This window comes from Equus przewalskii, chromosome 6 (assembly GCF_037783145.1).
Source record: "Equus przewalskii isolate Varuska chromosome 6, EquPr2, whole genome shotgun sequence".
Lineage (NCBI taxonomy): Eukaryota > Metazoa > Chordata > Mammalia > Perissodactyla > Equidae > Equus > Equus przewalskii.
This window is the reverse complement of record NC_091836.1, coordinates 89,732,317-89,749,202: the sequence shown is the minus strand read 5'-3', so window position 1 is coordinate 89,749,202 and position 16,886 is coordinate 89,732,317. Positions and strand designations below refer to the sequence as shown.

The following is a 16,886-nucleotide window of genomic DNA, read 5'->3' as shown; positions in this document are numbered from 1 at the left end:
TGTCTAAATTTTTCTGATACACACTTTCTTATAATTGAGTCCTAATTCTGGTTCTGCCACTTACACGCTCTGATACCTTCAGTAAGCTTTCTATCCTTTCTAAACCTGAATTTAATAATTTAAAATGAAAATAATAATAACTCCCTCATACAATTCTTTTGAGCAGTGGATGAAGGAAGGGTATTAAAACCTTGGGCATAACAGCTGATACAAAGTGCTCAAAGTCTGTTATAATAAATCTTTAATAATAGAGGATAAGAGTTTTGAAGTAAAATATGAAATTACAGACAACAGGTAAATTAACTTAATTTATTCATTCATTTTCAGATTTATAAATTCACTCATTTGTTCATTTAACAAGTATCAGACATCTATTATTTTCCAGCATTGTTTGAGGTGCTGGGAATATGGAAGTTAAAAAAACAGACAAAAACCCTTGCCCTCATGAAACTTAGAGTTCTAATGAATTTATTTTGATGTACATAAGTCCAACAAAGTGAAAATAAATAAGCATAAAATTTACAACACCAAGCATCAAGCGGTGAGCATGTGCCTCCATGAGAAATATGCGCAGCGTGTGGGTTTCTTGGGCGCTCCTCAGGACACAGGATTTGGGTGTCAGCTTCAGCAGGTCACAGAGCATGATGCATGACCCCACAGTCTGAAAGTGTTTAAAACACTTCCAGGATGCTGACCTAGTTCAACTGGGCTTGAGGTCCTTTAACAACATTTAATTCTCCTATGAATGAAATAATTTCTAGGTCATTTAAAATCTTTGTGACTCTCCTAAAATTCTGTTTAAGCGATGTATTATTACTATAAGGAGAAAAGGAAGAAAAAAAGACAGTCAATAAACAGGAACAAAGAATAATGAATCAGAAAAGGCACAAATAGGTGAGAGGAGCTCAGATTAAAAGGAGCAAGACAGCTGCCAAGCCTGCAAAAGGGACGCTGAAGATTTACATTTATGAGGTTTTTAAAAACCCTATCAGACAAACTAATTAAAACTACAAATTTTATTTGGAGTTAATTGGATTGGGTAGTTGAATGAAAGAAGTGGGGGAACAACCCTCCCCTCTCTTCTCTCCTATCAAACCTTCTAATGGATGATGAAGCGCACGCAGTTAATCAGGGCAAAACCTCCAGTTCGCTCGCTGAATCCGAGAATGTCAGCGCCAAAGGGTTTTTACATCAACCATCTCAGACCATCATTTGATAGATGAGGACACTAAAAACAAGGTCGGATAAGTGATGTGCCCAAGGTCACCCACAGCGCCAACCAGGGGAAGAACTTGTATCCAGTGTCCCAAATTAGAACTTTTGCAACAGACTATTCGTAAATTATACTTCAATTTAAAAAAAACGATCAGGTGGAAAATTTGAAGTGCCTAACAGAGACCATGGTAGCCTGTAGGCTTTTTTCCCCCACAGGCTGGAGGCTTTTCCTTCTCCCTCTCCCGCTCTTCCTGGTGAGTCTGGGATGTGCTGTCAGACCCTTGTTCCGCTACTGAGCTCCCTTATTTTGGATTCTGGACCAAAGAAATCCCAGGCTCCTTTTCAAACTCTGGTACTTAAAATTTTCGTTAAAAGTAAAATGGAATCCTAATTATTGAGCTCTGTACAGCCCCTTTAAGAAAGTTCCCCCCCCTTTTTTTTTTTGCTGAGGAAGATTAACCCTGAGCTAACATCAGTGCCAATCTTGCTCTATTTTTCAGCACAGCATGGTCACTGACAAAGTAGTGTATGTCCATGCCCGGGAACCGAATCCAGGCCACCAAAGCGGAGAGGAACTTAACCACTAGGCTGGCTGAAAGTTCCTTGTGAAAAGAAAACACAAGAATTCTTAACCTAGTCCTAGTTTTAGCCCTGAGCTGAACTTTGTCCTGCTCCTGAAAGTTGGAGATCTGACTCGATTGCTACGTCTCCTATTTCCTGCTTTACCCTTTTGGGACTTGGTATTATTTTCCTGGATATGGCTGGGGCTTCCCCTTGATCATATCAGTTTATTTTCTCCTTGAATTCCCTTGATTTGGCATGTCCCTAAGTGTAGCGCATTCACACAAATTGCTCCACCTTCACAGACCCAATAATCCCTGAGCAAATGCAACAGGATTAAAATTTGTTAGTTTTAATTGAGAGATGATATATAATCCTTTGACTTTAACACCAAGAAAATTAAAATCCAAATACTACCCTGGCCCCGAATAGCTTCAACTCAGTTGTATTTGCCTGTATCTACAGGCCTGGGGAAAATGTGCTTATAGAGGATAAGGAGGGGGTGAGGCTTGAGCCCTGTCTATATCCACATAAAGAAAATTAATGAAACTATCAACTTTTAGGGCTGATGACCTGGCAGACTGCAGATAGAATTCAATCTCCTTAAAGCCTGAGTGATGATATTATTAAACAATATCTAGCAGAGACTTTAAAAATCTGCACCCTTTTTTAGGTCCTCATTAACTATGGAAGAAAAGCGGTCTTCCCTTTCATATACGTAAGCAGGAGCGATCACCTTGATGGACTCCAGGGGCCTATGTGGTGGGCTGGCTGACAGATGGACAGCAGGAAAAACTTGCATGTGCCCAGTTTGAGGACCGCAGGACCCCTTGCCCAACGAAGAGATGCAGAATGTTCATGTGAACAATTTGGAGCCTCACCGTGGCCATTTCTCTGCTTCTAGGGTAGAAACAATGTCATTCGTATATAACCACTGGTAATTTTCTCTTTTCACCATGTAGGAACTGAGTCACTTTTTGCTTCCTCTCTTTGTCACATAATAATTGTTCAACCTTGGACACGAATTGCAATCTCTTTGAGCCTATGTTTTAGATTACATAAAATCAGAGGTTTTCTCAACCTTGGCATTATTGAGCTTTTGGGCTGCGTAATTCTTTGATGCGGGGCCTGTCCCGTGCATTGCAGGACGTTTAGCAGCATCTCTGGCCTCTGCCCACTGGATGCCAGGAGCCTACTCCTTCCCAGGTGTGAGAATCAAAAATGTCTCCAGGCAGTGCCATATGTCCCTGGGGTAAAATCGTTCCTGGTCTTCAACCACTGCCCTAAAACGTCAGTAAGTTCCCTTCCACTTTGTACATTCTGTCATCTTCTGTTGCCTGGAGAGAGATTCTTGCTTTTTCACTGGATAAAAACAATTCCTAGAAATACAGTTCAGGAGGATAAGATGAGGATGAGTGGAATGGTCACCTGAGCTTACAGTGAGTAATTTACGTTTCTCTGGGAAATCTAGATTTGGGCATTTGGTTCTTTTTCATATGAAGTTTATTTTATCATTTACAGAGTACTATTGTTTACTACTATATTAAATTACAGAAAAGAATCATGAAGAAAAAAGTCAATCTTAGCCAAATAACCACAGAAAATCACATCAACATTCTGGCATATTTCCTTGCGGGCTTTTTGTCAACAATGACCTAAGTTCTTCAATAAAGAAGCTTCAATCATATTTACTGGACTTTTGAATTTGTTGTCAAACTTGCCTGAGAACATGGTTCTTAGGGGGAAATTCTTTGTGCCAGTATTTCAGTATTGGTCCCACTGAAGAGGATAATAATTTGTACTGAGGTTATTTACTTTTCAGCTTCATTTTGACATCATTGTGAAAGGAATTCTAAATACTTCCACTTTCTTGCAGGTTCAATGACGTGTTGGGCTTCATCTGTAAAATACTCACTGGTATCACCACTACTCTGATAATTTGGATGTTTCTTTGGATCCTATGGGAACGTCTTCCAGGCTTCTTTTACTCTCTGAGATATTCACTTGTGCTTTCCTATTTCAATTTCCTTGTTGCCCAAGTTAAGTGAGTGGTGTATTCTTAGCCCCTGTATATTTGAGAATGTCTTTTTTTGTTATTAACGTGTAAGAGATAAGTTTTCTGACGATAGTTTCTAAAGATCACATCATTTCTCTGCTCAAATTCTCTATAAATTACTTCATTGTTTTCTGACAATAAGCATCTTAAGATGAGATCAGAGGAAGCATGACTCCTGTTTTTTTGTAGATTAATGTTTTCTCTGCATAGATACTTGGAGGATTTTTTCTTTATTCATCTAATTCAGAGATTCTTCTGGGCTATGTCTAGATATGCATTGTGCTTTAGTAATTTTTCCTGCAATATATTGAGTTCTGTGTACAATGGATTTGCTTTGTTTTTTAAGCTGAAGAAAATTCTCTTCACAAGTGACTTTTTGTTCCAACTCTTTAGATATGTTTCTCAAAAATACTGCTCTAATTACCTAGCTCGTAGGGTGGAGGCAGGAAGCGAGGGGAGAGTTAGGATGGCCTTACATGCCAATCTGTCCAGGTCAGTCCTGGGATATGTCAGTTGTTCTGGTGTAAATATTAATTTAAATATTAATATTTTCTCTCAAAACTCTCTAGTTTGGACTGTATTCGTTGCTGTTGGCTGCTCACCTCAGGCTGGATAGCATCCTACAGCCCCTGAGTGTGAAGCTTTGCTCTTCCTGCTCCACTGCAGCAACAGGACAGCAAATGACACACCCAGGCCAAAGTCGTGGCCTGTTGACACATCTGGAGGAGAGAAAATAGGTAGCTCTCCCTGGTTCTCTTCCACCCTGAGACATTCTTTCCTCTCATAGGGCAAACCCAATATAACCTCAATAGTAAATACTGAGCATTTCTTTGAGATCCATTAACCTCTCACATTTAGAGCTACAGGACACAGAATGGCTGAAAATGAAAAGATAGGAAAAAAGGGGGAGCAGGAAGGCAAATGCAGCTAAATGAAATTTGGTACAATTGTAATATTGGACAAAAAAAATAACCTCAGGCAAAAAATGGCAAGCATCAATAAAAATTGCTGTATATCGACAATGATCAAGAATATCTAAAGGTCTTGAATACATATACAGTTAACAATACAGTGTCAAAATACATAAAGTTACAATCTAGATAAAAATGAGAGGGTATAGATAAAATAGCAATTATAGTTGAAAGAGTTTAACAAAACTCCTCATAAAAAATGATGGATCAAGATGACAAAAACAATAAAAATTAACCGGTTTGATATAAAATATGCCTATAGAATTTTACACCAACAAACACAGAATACATCTTCTCTTTAACACACGCTGTAGTCACAAACATTAAGTTTGTACTAATGTCTTAGATTGGGTCCCCTGGAAACAGAATTTGAGGGGAGGGCCGTACGCAGAATATTTACTGGGACGTGTTCTTAGGAGAGCCGCCTGTACTTATGTGAGAATGGAGGGATTAGGCAGCGGGGGAACTGGCCCACAGTGAGGTTGCAGGTGAGGCTCAGGGAACCCTAATGGGAGCTCTGGAGCTCTTCAGAGTTGTTCCAAACTGACATAAGGGGACTGTGCATGTCACTGGCTGCAAGCTGCTCCTGGGAAGCGGCATAACCTTGTTAGAGGCATTTCCCTGCGTCTGAGGGTGACTTCCAGTGGGGGACATGCTGGGAGCCCTCAGCAGCTGGGGGTCAGGTGAGTCAGCCTGGAAGAAACCGCCTTGGCAGAACAGCACAGTGTCCATTACAGCTAGATCACAGAGGAAGCCTCGATACCTTCAAACAGACTGGTATTGCACAGTGGATGTTCTCTGGTGACAAGCCAATAGTGCTTCAAAACCAGAAATCAGTAACCAAAGGAGAGCTTAAAATCCCATATGCCTTGAAACTTAACAAAACAAAACAAAACAAAACAATGAAATTATCACTTGGTTAAAGAGGAAATTATGAAACTAAAATGATGAAATACGTAGAATCGAATGACAATGAAAGCACCACATGTGGAAATTTGTGAGGCGAATCGGAAGTAGTCCTTGGTAAACGTTGAAAGCTTTGACTATGCTTCTGAGGAAACAGCGAGGACTGAAAGCACGTGAGCAATGAGGGCAGCAAAAGAAGCTAGAAAGCTTGGAATAGAGTAAACGCAATGAGGTAGGAAGGAAAGAAACAGTAAAGTTAAGGGAAAAAGTCAAGACATTGAGAATAAAAATGGTAAAGTTAATAAAACCGAAGCATGGTTCTTTGAAAAGTCTAACAAGATTGGTGGACCTCTGGTTAGACTGAGGAAAGTAAAAAGAAAGGGAGCAGGAGAAGATAGGGTAGAAACTGTCTTTGCTTAAAAAAACACAGAATGGCAAAGGGGAAATAGTGACATCTATGTTATGAGATGACTCACTATGCTAGAATATTACAAAGTATTAGTTAATACATTTGAGAGATGAAATAGACGAAAAATAAAATGGAATAATTGACACGAGAGGAACTGGAAGACAGAGCAATAGCAAGGGAAATGAAATTATATTATGTTCCCCACAAAAATCTCCACACACAGATGTAATTAGGGAGCTAAATTTATCAAATACAAGTTGTTCTAAAAAATAAAAATAGGAAAATTACCTAACCCATTTTATGAGGCTGATATAGTCTTGATCCTAAAATTTAATATGGACAATATGAGAAAAGAAAATAAAAAGATAAATTCAATCTTAAACGTATCTGCAAATATCCTAAACAAATATTACAAAGCCAAACCTATAAGCTTAAAATAAATATACTTATCAAATAAGTATATAAAGATGGCTCAGCTTTAGAGAATCTATCAAGCCCAAAACTTGAAAAGTAAAAACATAAAGTCAACAGAATAAATAGCAGGAAACAATCTGTGAGAAGTCTTAAACATGATGTGAAAAATACTAGCCATGAAAAACTGTGATGGGTTTTATTACAATTTACCACATTAATATACTTAAGGAGGAAAATTCAAATGACCAACTCCATAGATTCAGAAAAAGTGTTTGAAAAAGTTCCCTACTTACTTATGATGAAAATGAGCTCTTAGAAAGCTAAAGATAGAACTTACTTTGATAAGGACTCTGAAGAAAGCCTGTATCAATGTCTTCCTCAACTTGATGCATCTTCCCTTTGAAGTTGTTACTAAGACAGTGATTGCTCTGTTACTCCCACTGTTAATCAAAGTCCTGGAGACCTGACAAATGTATAGCCTACAATTGAGCAAGAAAAAAGATACAAAAGAATTAGAATGATCATTATTTGCAGATTTCCATAGAAAATCCAACAGAACCAATAATCTGTAAGAACAAGAGAGTTTGGAAAGTTGTTGAATACGAGATCAACATACCACAAAATTAACTGCACTTCTCAATGCCAAAAATAGTGAAATAAAATAAGAGAAAGATATTATTCACTAAACTTAGAAAAATATCATTATCTACAAATTAATCCAACCAAAGATGCACAAGAACGTTAGTGCAGAAAAAAATGTAAACTCATCCAGGACATAAGAGAACTTCTGAACACTGTATTTCTGGCTGGCACAGTTTAACATGTAGACATGTTAACAATCACCCATCCATCTTTAAATTCAATTTCGACTCTAATTAAATAGAAAATTTTAAGTGACTCAAAATTTAAGTGAAAAAATAAATATTCTCTAATATATCAGGCAATTTTGAAAATATGACATACCAGATATGAAGACATAGCACAAAGTCTTCATAATTTAAAAAGTAAGGTCTTGGTAAAGGAAGAATTCAGTGGAACAGAATAGAGAGTGCAGAAACAGATCTATGAAGATGTAGGACTCAGTATATAATAAGAGTGATGTTGTAAACTGGTAGGGAACAAATGAATTATATAATTATATAAAAATGTATATGTATGTTTACTTGGGTATACAAATATACAAATTATTGTATTTAATGTATTGATATTAATATGATAGTACTATATTAATTATATTATGTATAATGTTTGTATAATTATATTCATATATAAATTACATATCAATAATTATTACTCTATTAGTACAATATATCATCACATATAATATATAATATGGTAATATAGTTATATAGTTATTTAATTACATAGAGTGGGAAGGACTCTACTTCCATACTCCAATAAAGTCAGGTTTGTCCACGTGACTTACTTTACCCAATGAAATGCAACCGGTGCCAACATTCCAGTTAGAGACTGCCTCGAGAGAAGACGACCTTTGATGGACATGCAGCATGATGAGAAAGAAATTTTTGTTGTTGTAAGCAGGAGACATCGTTGGTGTCATTGTTGCACCAGACATAAGTTGGTGCAAGTATGGGCCTACGGGATCTATGGAAAATATAATTTAGTTAAATTCAAAATTACACACAAACAACACCACTATCTATTTTTTCATAACAGGCATTCATAAAATATGGTATGATGGCTATGGAAGAAAGGGGGCTGTAGCTTTAAATTGGTGATAAATGAGAACACGAAAGATAGTCATGGAAGCTACAAACTTCGTTGTAAGCAACAAAGATGAGGAAAGTAAGTTTTCTCATCTATAAGATGAGGGAAATAAAATAGTAACAAACATCATGAAATTGTTGTGTAGATTAAATGAACTAATGTACAAAAAGGGCTTCAAGGAGTGCCTGGCACCTAGTAAGCTCTTTAAAAAGTTTGCTATTAACTATTAGTTATTTATTATTAGTTAAAGAGACTTACTAGTCTTGAAGGTACAACAGAAGGAGTTCCCCGTCTTGTAGCACGAAAAGTAAACAATACATAAGCAAGATTAAGAGACAAGGAAGACAGAATGAAAAAGCCAACACATACCTAACAGAAGTCACAGGGGTAGAGAAGGTGGAAGAGTCAATATTTGAAGAGAGAATAGTTGAGAGATTAAAAATAAAATATAGATATCTCCTCAATTTGAAAATCATACTGAACTTTTAGGAAGATGAAAAAAATCCAATTTAGGTACTTCATAGTGAAACTTCAGAAACAAAAGGCAATGAGTAATAATAATTAAAAAAAAAAGCAGGAAAGGGGGCCAGCCCTGGTGGCCTAGTGGTTAAGTTTGGCATGCTCCACTTCAGAGGCCTGGGTTCAGTTCCTGGCTGCAGACCTATACCACTCATCTATCAGTGGCCATGCTGGCACAGTGGCTGACATACAAAATAAAGGAAGATTGGCAACAAATGTTACCTCAGGGTGAATCTTGCTCAGCAGAAAAAAAAAAAGAAGCAAAGAAAGCACCAATTACCTACTAAGGAATAAAATTTTATTTTCTTCAGTAAAAATTGGTACCAGAAGATAGCAAAACAACATCTTTATATATGAATGGGAAATTGCCCAGCTGGAATACAATGCTTGGCCGAACTTCCTATTTAACAGCAATGATGATAAAGATATATTTAGACAAAGACAATATTTTTCTCCTTCTCAGACCACAGCTGACAAAGACCAAGGATTTCCCAGAACTCTCTTATTAGTTGTTGCACTGATAGTATTGAAGTATTGGTTTTGATGTTTGCTTGTTTTTCTCCAAATTCCCACAGAATCATTTAATATTATATCACTTTATTATCAAGATATATTAAAAAAAACCTCTATTGACTTTAATAAATTCCTCTCCAGGCAAGTAATTTTAGTAGCTATCTTTGAAGACCAATGTAGCGGAAGAAAGGCAACCTAGACGGACTTCGCCATGAACACACATCCCGGTCCTCAGCATCTCTCACTGCTTCATCACTTGACTCAGCAAGTCACCTGCCTGTGCTTCCCAGCGCCCCTCATTATACTTTCTCCTTTGCTCATTATGCTCAGCTACGTGGCCTTCCAGCTGTTTCTGGAACCTCCCAAATTTGAACTCATCTTAGATCCTTTCCCTCTGCCTGGAATACTCTCTCCCGTCTTGCAAGGCCAATCTGAGTTTATTTTTGATCTCATCATTCAGCTTTCCACTCCCCTCCTCAGAAATGTAGTCCTTGTTCACCCTAACTGGAGTAGCCACCCAATAGTCTTTCAACAACGCGATTTGTCTATCTTTCCATTTAAACTCCTTGGCAATAGACACCCTCTCTATTTCTTCACCACTGTATGTAAAATGTAGAATAAAGGTAGGTACATGGTAAGCACTCCATAGTTATTTATTGACTACATGAATTAACGATTAACTTAGCAAATCACTATACAAATCTTGGACTAACGATAACTTTATTTCTAATCTGCAAAGAACTTCACATTTATTATCTTGTTTAGTCCTTATGGCAATCCTTAGGAAAAGGAGCAAAGAGAATAAAACAAACAAAGACCACCTTGGTTGGCAGAGTGATTAATTATCCCCATTTTGCTGAAGAGGAAAACAAGGTTAAAGTGGTTAATGATTTACCAGTGATGAGGCTTGTGGTAGATAAAATAATGGCCCCCTCCAAAGATGTCCATGTCTAGTTCCTGGAACCTGTGCATATGTTGCCTTCCATAGAAAAGGGGGCTTTGCAAATATCATCAACGTTAAAAACCTTGACACGACATGATCATCCTGGATGATCTGTGTGGGCTCAACCTCATTTCACGAGTCCTTAAAGAACCTTCCCTGGCTGAGGTCAGGGTCAGAGGGAATGTGACTGTAGAAGAATGGTTGGAGAGAGATGAAATTGCTGGCTTTGAGGAGAGAGGAAGGAGGCCACAAGACAAGGAAATGAGAGTGGCCTCTAGAAGCTGGAAAAGTCAAGGAAATGGATTCCCCTCTAGAGCCTTCAAAGGAACACGTGCTGCCATCCTGACCAGCCCAGGGAGACCTGTATCAGACTTCTATAATTTACAGAGTTGTAAGATAATAAATTCAAGTTAATTTAAGCTGTTGAGTTTGTGTTAATTTATTACAGCAGCCATAGGAAACTAAGACAGAGCATAAACTGGAACTCAGATCAGCAGAGTCCTAGTGTGGAGCTCTCTCCACTACACCACACATCATCTTCAGTAACTCAACTTTCCTTAAACTCCGTGGCAAACAGATTAAGTACTGACTCAACAGTGCTGTGACAGGAAAGCGTCTCCTAAATTGGAGAGACTGTAGTATATATATATATGGTACATGTGACAGATTCTTTAAACTATCAGCTATTTTTTCTTAAATTTCAAAAAAGATAATGGTATCATGAAACACGGCTGTATAGAGCATCTAAGGAGGAGAGAGGAATCTTAGCAGTGTGCTTTACATAGATTTTATTTGAATGCATTTATCATTCTCATTATAGTCATCATAATGAGAAAACTCCAATCTTATTACAATCTATGTCATTGTAACATAATATACAGTACTGTTCTGGAGAGCAGTTCAATGCAGCCAAATAGCACTTTTTTTCTTATTTACAGGCTTATTTTTGCATTTTCGTGCAGCTTATGGAAGAGAGGCTAAACCAGTAAGGAAAAGAAGAAAGAGAAGAAAATGAATGAAGGAAAAGCCAAAGTGGGTCACAGAAATTTTGAACCCACAGCATCCACTGATATGGAATAATGCACAGGTGTCTGGGGTGAGTTTGGATGGTCTGGGGCTAGTTTGTTGCTTACCATATTTCTGAAACAAAACAAAGCAGTTAACATGGTCTTAAGAGGACTTTATTTTGAAAAGTAAATTTATCAGTATGAAAACTCTTAAAAAGATATGTAAATTAAATTACACTTAACTGTCTGACACTGATTCATTGAATACAAGAAAAGGGCAGAAAACATTTACTAAACATATAACTATTAGTCAATGAAAGAAATATTTAGATCCTTGAAATAGGATCTATTATAAAAAATCCTGAGATGCATAGTCAAGTTAAAATGATGGGTAAACTTTATGGACCGAGGTCAAGTACACAAGTTTCTTTAGTGTTATTTACACATTTGAATGCATACGCATGCCACCATCCCCAAACAAGAGATATGGTAGCAGTGTTTGTGCTGTAAATTATTTTTTAAATTATTATTTAAAACTACTTCAGTTCAAACAACGTAGTTTGTGTGCATACAAGTTAACACCCATCTACACTTTAGCTATTGTTAGTTAAGATGTGAAAAACCCACTGAAGGTGTGTTTAATTGGTACTTATGGCAACTTAATCACAAATATACACTCTCAAATGTGATGTTTCTAGTACACAGCAATAGCATTATCAAAATCTACATAAGAAGGTTTATTAACTAGCATAATGAATATTAGAATATCTTTTCGTTGGAGAAATAAGTGGTGTTGAAAATGAGTGATGATAACATTAGCATGTTTGGGCAAATCGGGTGAATTTGTGTATTCATACTAAAATCAAATAAAATATTTTTCCACTTTTGATAAAGCAAGTAATGCACTGCACTTCATTTAATCCCTCAAAAAATGCCTGAAAGCTTTTATAAACTACTTCTACTGAGTCTGGCACTGTGTTGGATTCTGAGATTACAGAGATGAATAAACTATAGTCATCACACTTATGGAACTCATTGTCCAATTAAGCAAATATTCTCGGAGAAGATAACACAGAACACCCTGCCTTAACTTGATAAGTGGGTTCCCTCAAACATCAACTCTTATGAAAAATAGGAAGCAGTATTGCAAAATTACTGAGTGCAAATCTGCACAGAATTGACCTCCCTCATATTCCAGGATTTAGCCTATATTTTTCATCACAGTTGCAATTTGAAGGACACTAGTGGTGCTTATCTGTTCCAGCTTAAATAAGGACAGAGATGATTACAGTGTTAGGGCTTTGTTGGACACTGTCAGAGACTCAGAAAGTTACTGGTTAGCCTTGGTTAGGAGCCCATTCTACTTACAAATTCAAGGGAAATTGGAGAACACTGGAGACTTGGGTATCCACTGACTACACCTTGCAATGCTTCCCAAGATGGGGCTGCCGGCAATATACCTTCCTAATCTTCTGACCCTTTCCTCATGGCAAGATGCAATGTTAGCTCACCTCCTGTCCCACCTACAGAGAGTAGGTGTAACTAATCTCCAACCAAGTAATACCCAATTTCTTGTTATGGTGGGGAAATATATACTGAATTGTGATTCAAATATAGAATAAGTCCTACTGCAATAAGAAATGCACAGTTAAGTGAGAGCATACTTCTGTAGAAGAGAGACTCCCTGACTCTGTCTGGAGGAGTGGAAGCCTACAGAAATGGGGCTGCTTTTGAGTTTGGACTTGATACACGAGCACAGTAGGCAGAAGATGAGAGGATCAGAAAGGAAAGCTTGCCACAGGTAGAAGAAACATCATGAAAAAGAAATATGTGGATGGAGCACAGAATCCCATGAAAAGAAAGATGTTTATTGGTGTATTTTGGAGGAGAAGGGACAGTTAAAGCCGTAAAGGCAGACTGAAGTTACATTGTTCTGAAGGATGCTATGTATTGACATTATCCTCTGTCTACATCATGGAGATGCAGCACATCATTCCATACAGTTTGGAGAAGGGAGGTTGAATGGGAGGAAACACTAGGAATATGTCTTCCAGGTATGGGGGATCAGAATTGGCCGCTGCAAGATGTATCTCTTTGGCTTCATTATTTTTAAGGACAAAGACTCCTAAAGAAACTTTGACCTTTCCCCTAATTGTCTAAAAGAATTTAATATATACTTCCTGTTCCAGGAAGTCACTAATACCATAAGATAACTACAGTATAATATAAAACAGGTGTGATAGACAGAAAGGTACTAGCAAGCCCATTTTTATCAAAGTTGTGTCTCTCGGATCACATTGTCTATAGTTGGCCCTGCAAACACTTGTTCATCAACCGTTTGCTTTTCTGTCTCCAGATAAATGGCTTTCCTCCCCTTTGAAGTCCCAAACCACTAGCCCCAACATCCTCCTTTGTCTTTAGCTAAAGATGGTATTTAAGGTGGCTTCAGCCATTTTGGCTGGTTACTCAGCTTTCCTGGGTTTCTCCCACTCATACATGTTATTAAATCTTGTTTGATTTTCTCCTGTTTTTCTATCTCATGTCAATTTAATTCCCAGGCCAGCCAGAAGGACCTAGAGGGTAGACGAATGATTCTTTCCCCTACGCAGGGCAAAGATGACCTGGATTAAGCTGAATGTACTGTATATTGAGTGAGGTTGCCAGATTTAGAAAAATCAAACAAACAAATAGGAAACAAAAATAAGATACCCAGTTAAATTTGAACTTCAAGTAAAGGACAGATAATCTTTTAGTAGGAGTATGTCTCAGGCAATATTTGGGATCTACTTACACTAAAAACTTATTTGCTGTTTACATGATATTCAAATTGAACTGGGTGTTCTGCATGTTATCTAGCAAACTTAATAGTGAGGGAAAGAGGAAAAGAGTTTATAAAATTGGGCTTTGTTTTAACTTTACCTCTGAATGCAGAAAGTTCTTTCTTAACCTGTAGAAATGTGCACAATTCAAACTAAATTGCATTGAAATGGCCTGTGCCATTTGAATGTAATTAATTCCAGTATTGCTTTAGCAATGTCCTTTCCTTTGAAAACGATGGGGGCTTTTTTATTCATAGAAATGCATTCTTCCCATTCTTCCTTAAAGTACTCTCTCTGTGTTTAATTGCAAACATAACGTTTACTGTGTATGAATTGCAGGGAAAGCATAATAGGGCCAGCACAGTTGACAATGTCCCTAAGGTCATAAAAGTGCAATGTGCTGTCTGTGGGCTGAAATCCGTTTTCACTCAGAGTATTTTTAGGGAGAGTGTACACCCACACTGGCATGGCTGCTTCAGAACTCAAGAATGATTATTCCTATCTGCATAAGTCTGTAGTCATACACTGCTCAAGTTTTTCTTTTAATTGTATGCGGTTTGCTATATAACTTTACACCAGAGTCGATCAGCCAGCAGGAACCAACATTTATTGACCATTTATGGAGTAGGAGAAGGCATGTTATATGCTTTGCATCTGCTTTCACTGCATCTGACATCATCCCTGTGAGGTAGATATTATTAGCCCCAATTTAAAAGGAAGGAAATTGGGTCTCAGAGAAGGAAGGTGACTTGCCTAAAGTCACACTGCTGGGCAGAGTGACATTTTGAGACTAGTCATTATTAGTACAAGCCTTGGTTCTTTTGGATTTCTCTAGAGCAGTGAGTCTCAATGGTGATATTGCCCCTTAGGGGACAGTTGGCAATAACTAGACCTTTCTGATTGTCATGAATGAGGGGACAGGATGTACTACAGGTATCTAGTGGGTTGAGGCCAGGGATGCTGCTAAAAACTCTACAATGCACATGACAGCCTCATGGTAAGTAATTATCCAGCCTAAAACATTAATAATGCTGAAATGGAGAAATCCTGCTCTAGAGTGCAGAATCGTCCCAAATGCTACAGTGAAACAGATTCAGAGTAAACTTGAAGAAGACCCTTCCAACAATCTAATTTATCCTGATATCAAACAGGTTGGTGAAAGACTGAATTTCCCAACGTTCTAAGCATCCCAATGCAGGCTAGACAACTACCAATCAGGCTTGTTGTTGAGGAGCTCCAGCCACTGGGTGATGGTTTGGAAGTGACGAACGCTAAGCTGCCATGATTTTTCCATGTTCTATATCCTTTGTAATGAAATAATTTAAAATTTATATATAAAGTGCATTAAGTAGGTTGAATTTTTCCCTTTTTTTTAAATACAGCTTAGAGAAAAATGGAAGAAATACAGCTCCAAGTATAGAAAAACTTGTAAGGATTTCAGAAGAATAAAATGGTCCTGCTAAGTCAAAATCAAAAATATTCATATAGAAAAGTACAGAATATTTTAATGAAATGTATTACACATGCCTGTTAAAATTTAAGAAAGTGAAAGATATCTGGCTTTCAGCATTCACAGGTGACTGCCTCAGAATACCAATACAATATTCCAAAATCTTTCTCCATTTTCCTCAATTCCTCTAACAACTATCTTTATCCAGATGCTATTGTCTTCTGCTTGAAATATAGCTATTATCTCCTAACTGATCTCTTTAGCTTAAGAAATTCATCATTTCCATTATTCACATCAAAGCTTGATGGTTATCACTCTTTCAGTAACGCATTGTACCAAATTCACCGCAATAATAGAATTTTGCTCTTCTATCTAGCTTGAGTTACAAAGTGTAGCTCATTGTCTGTTACTAGAAAAAGTCTGCATAATATGGATGTTTTGATCTATCGCCTTTTATATCACGTCTCTTATAAAATGTATTCATTAAATTGATGCCGGTTTAAGCTCTCATCAATATAGCTGCTTATTTGGCTAGCTTTAGAACCCTGACGATATGAACATGGATAAAACACCAAAGGAAAAGAATCGTTTAAACAAACATCGCTTCACTAATCAAATATTGGAGAAAGACAAACTAAGACTTAGAAGAATAAGAAATAATACAATCGCAGTTTCTGATTTCAAAAGCTGGCTATTAAAAACAGAAGAGGAAAGGAAGAAGCGCTTTAGGAACGGTATAGTCAGGACCTTTGAAAACCCAACCCTCCTCAAAAGAATAAGAACACTGGCCACAAAAAGCAATCAAAATCAACATTTTCAAAACCGGAAATCAACCTAAGACTTGCAGCAATCAGAAGCCGATTTATTCAAGAAAAAAGGCTAAATTTCTGTAAGAACAGCAAGCTCTGAAGCATGGAACTTACCATATTTCCATTCCCCAAGTCCCAGTTCTGTGGTAGCATTGAAAATAAGTAGCTTTGAAACCCTGGTAGCTGTGAAAGCCAGCAGTCTGGCAGCCACTAGAGGCGTGCCCTGGATTTGAAGCTCCCAAAGAGCCTCGTCTTCAGAGAAGCATTTGATTTGTCTTGCAGCTCCCTAGGAAACTCCACTCACAGTACTTGTCTTCATCTGTCCTAACTCAGAGCTCACTCAGTGAAAAAAGCCCTATCTCCCGTGCTTTTGTTTAAAAAACCCCCAATTACTGGCTATTGTTTAACTTCATAGCTGCCTGAGATAGCAATACCAGTTGGGGCGCTTGCAGGACATTTGGTCCTGTGAAAATGTCCGTAAGACATTTGGTCCATGCCCAAACTAAAAGTCTGCTGATTGTAGGGGTAAACAAGAGGCAGACCAAAAAACAAAATGAGAATCTTGA

At 37.6% G+C, this 16,886-nt stretch overlaps 1 long non-coding RNA gene across 1 annotated transcript; it reads right to left on the bottom strand.

The window, feature by feature from the left end:
- Positions 1 to 230: 230 nt before the first annotated feature.
- Positions 231 to 16,546, bottom strand: LOC139084006 (uncharacterized). The gene is made up of 4 exons (XR_011541265.1): positions 16,435 to 16,546; positions 7,959 to 8,137; positions 6,870 to 7,011; positions 231 to 4,551 (listed from the first exon to the last, which is right to left on the bottom strand). It is a non-coding gene; the product is annotated as an uncharacterized lncRNA (long non-coding RNA).
- Between the last annotated feature and the right edge of the window lie 340 nt (positions 16,547 to 16,886).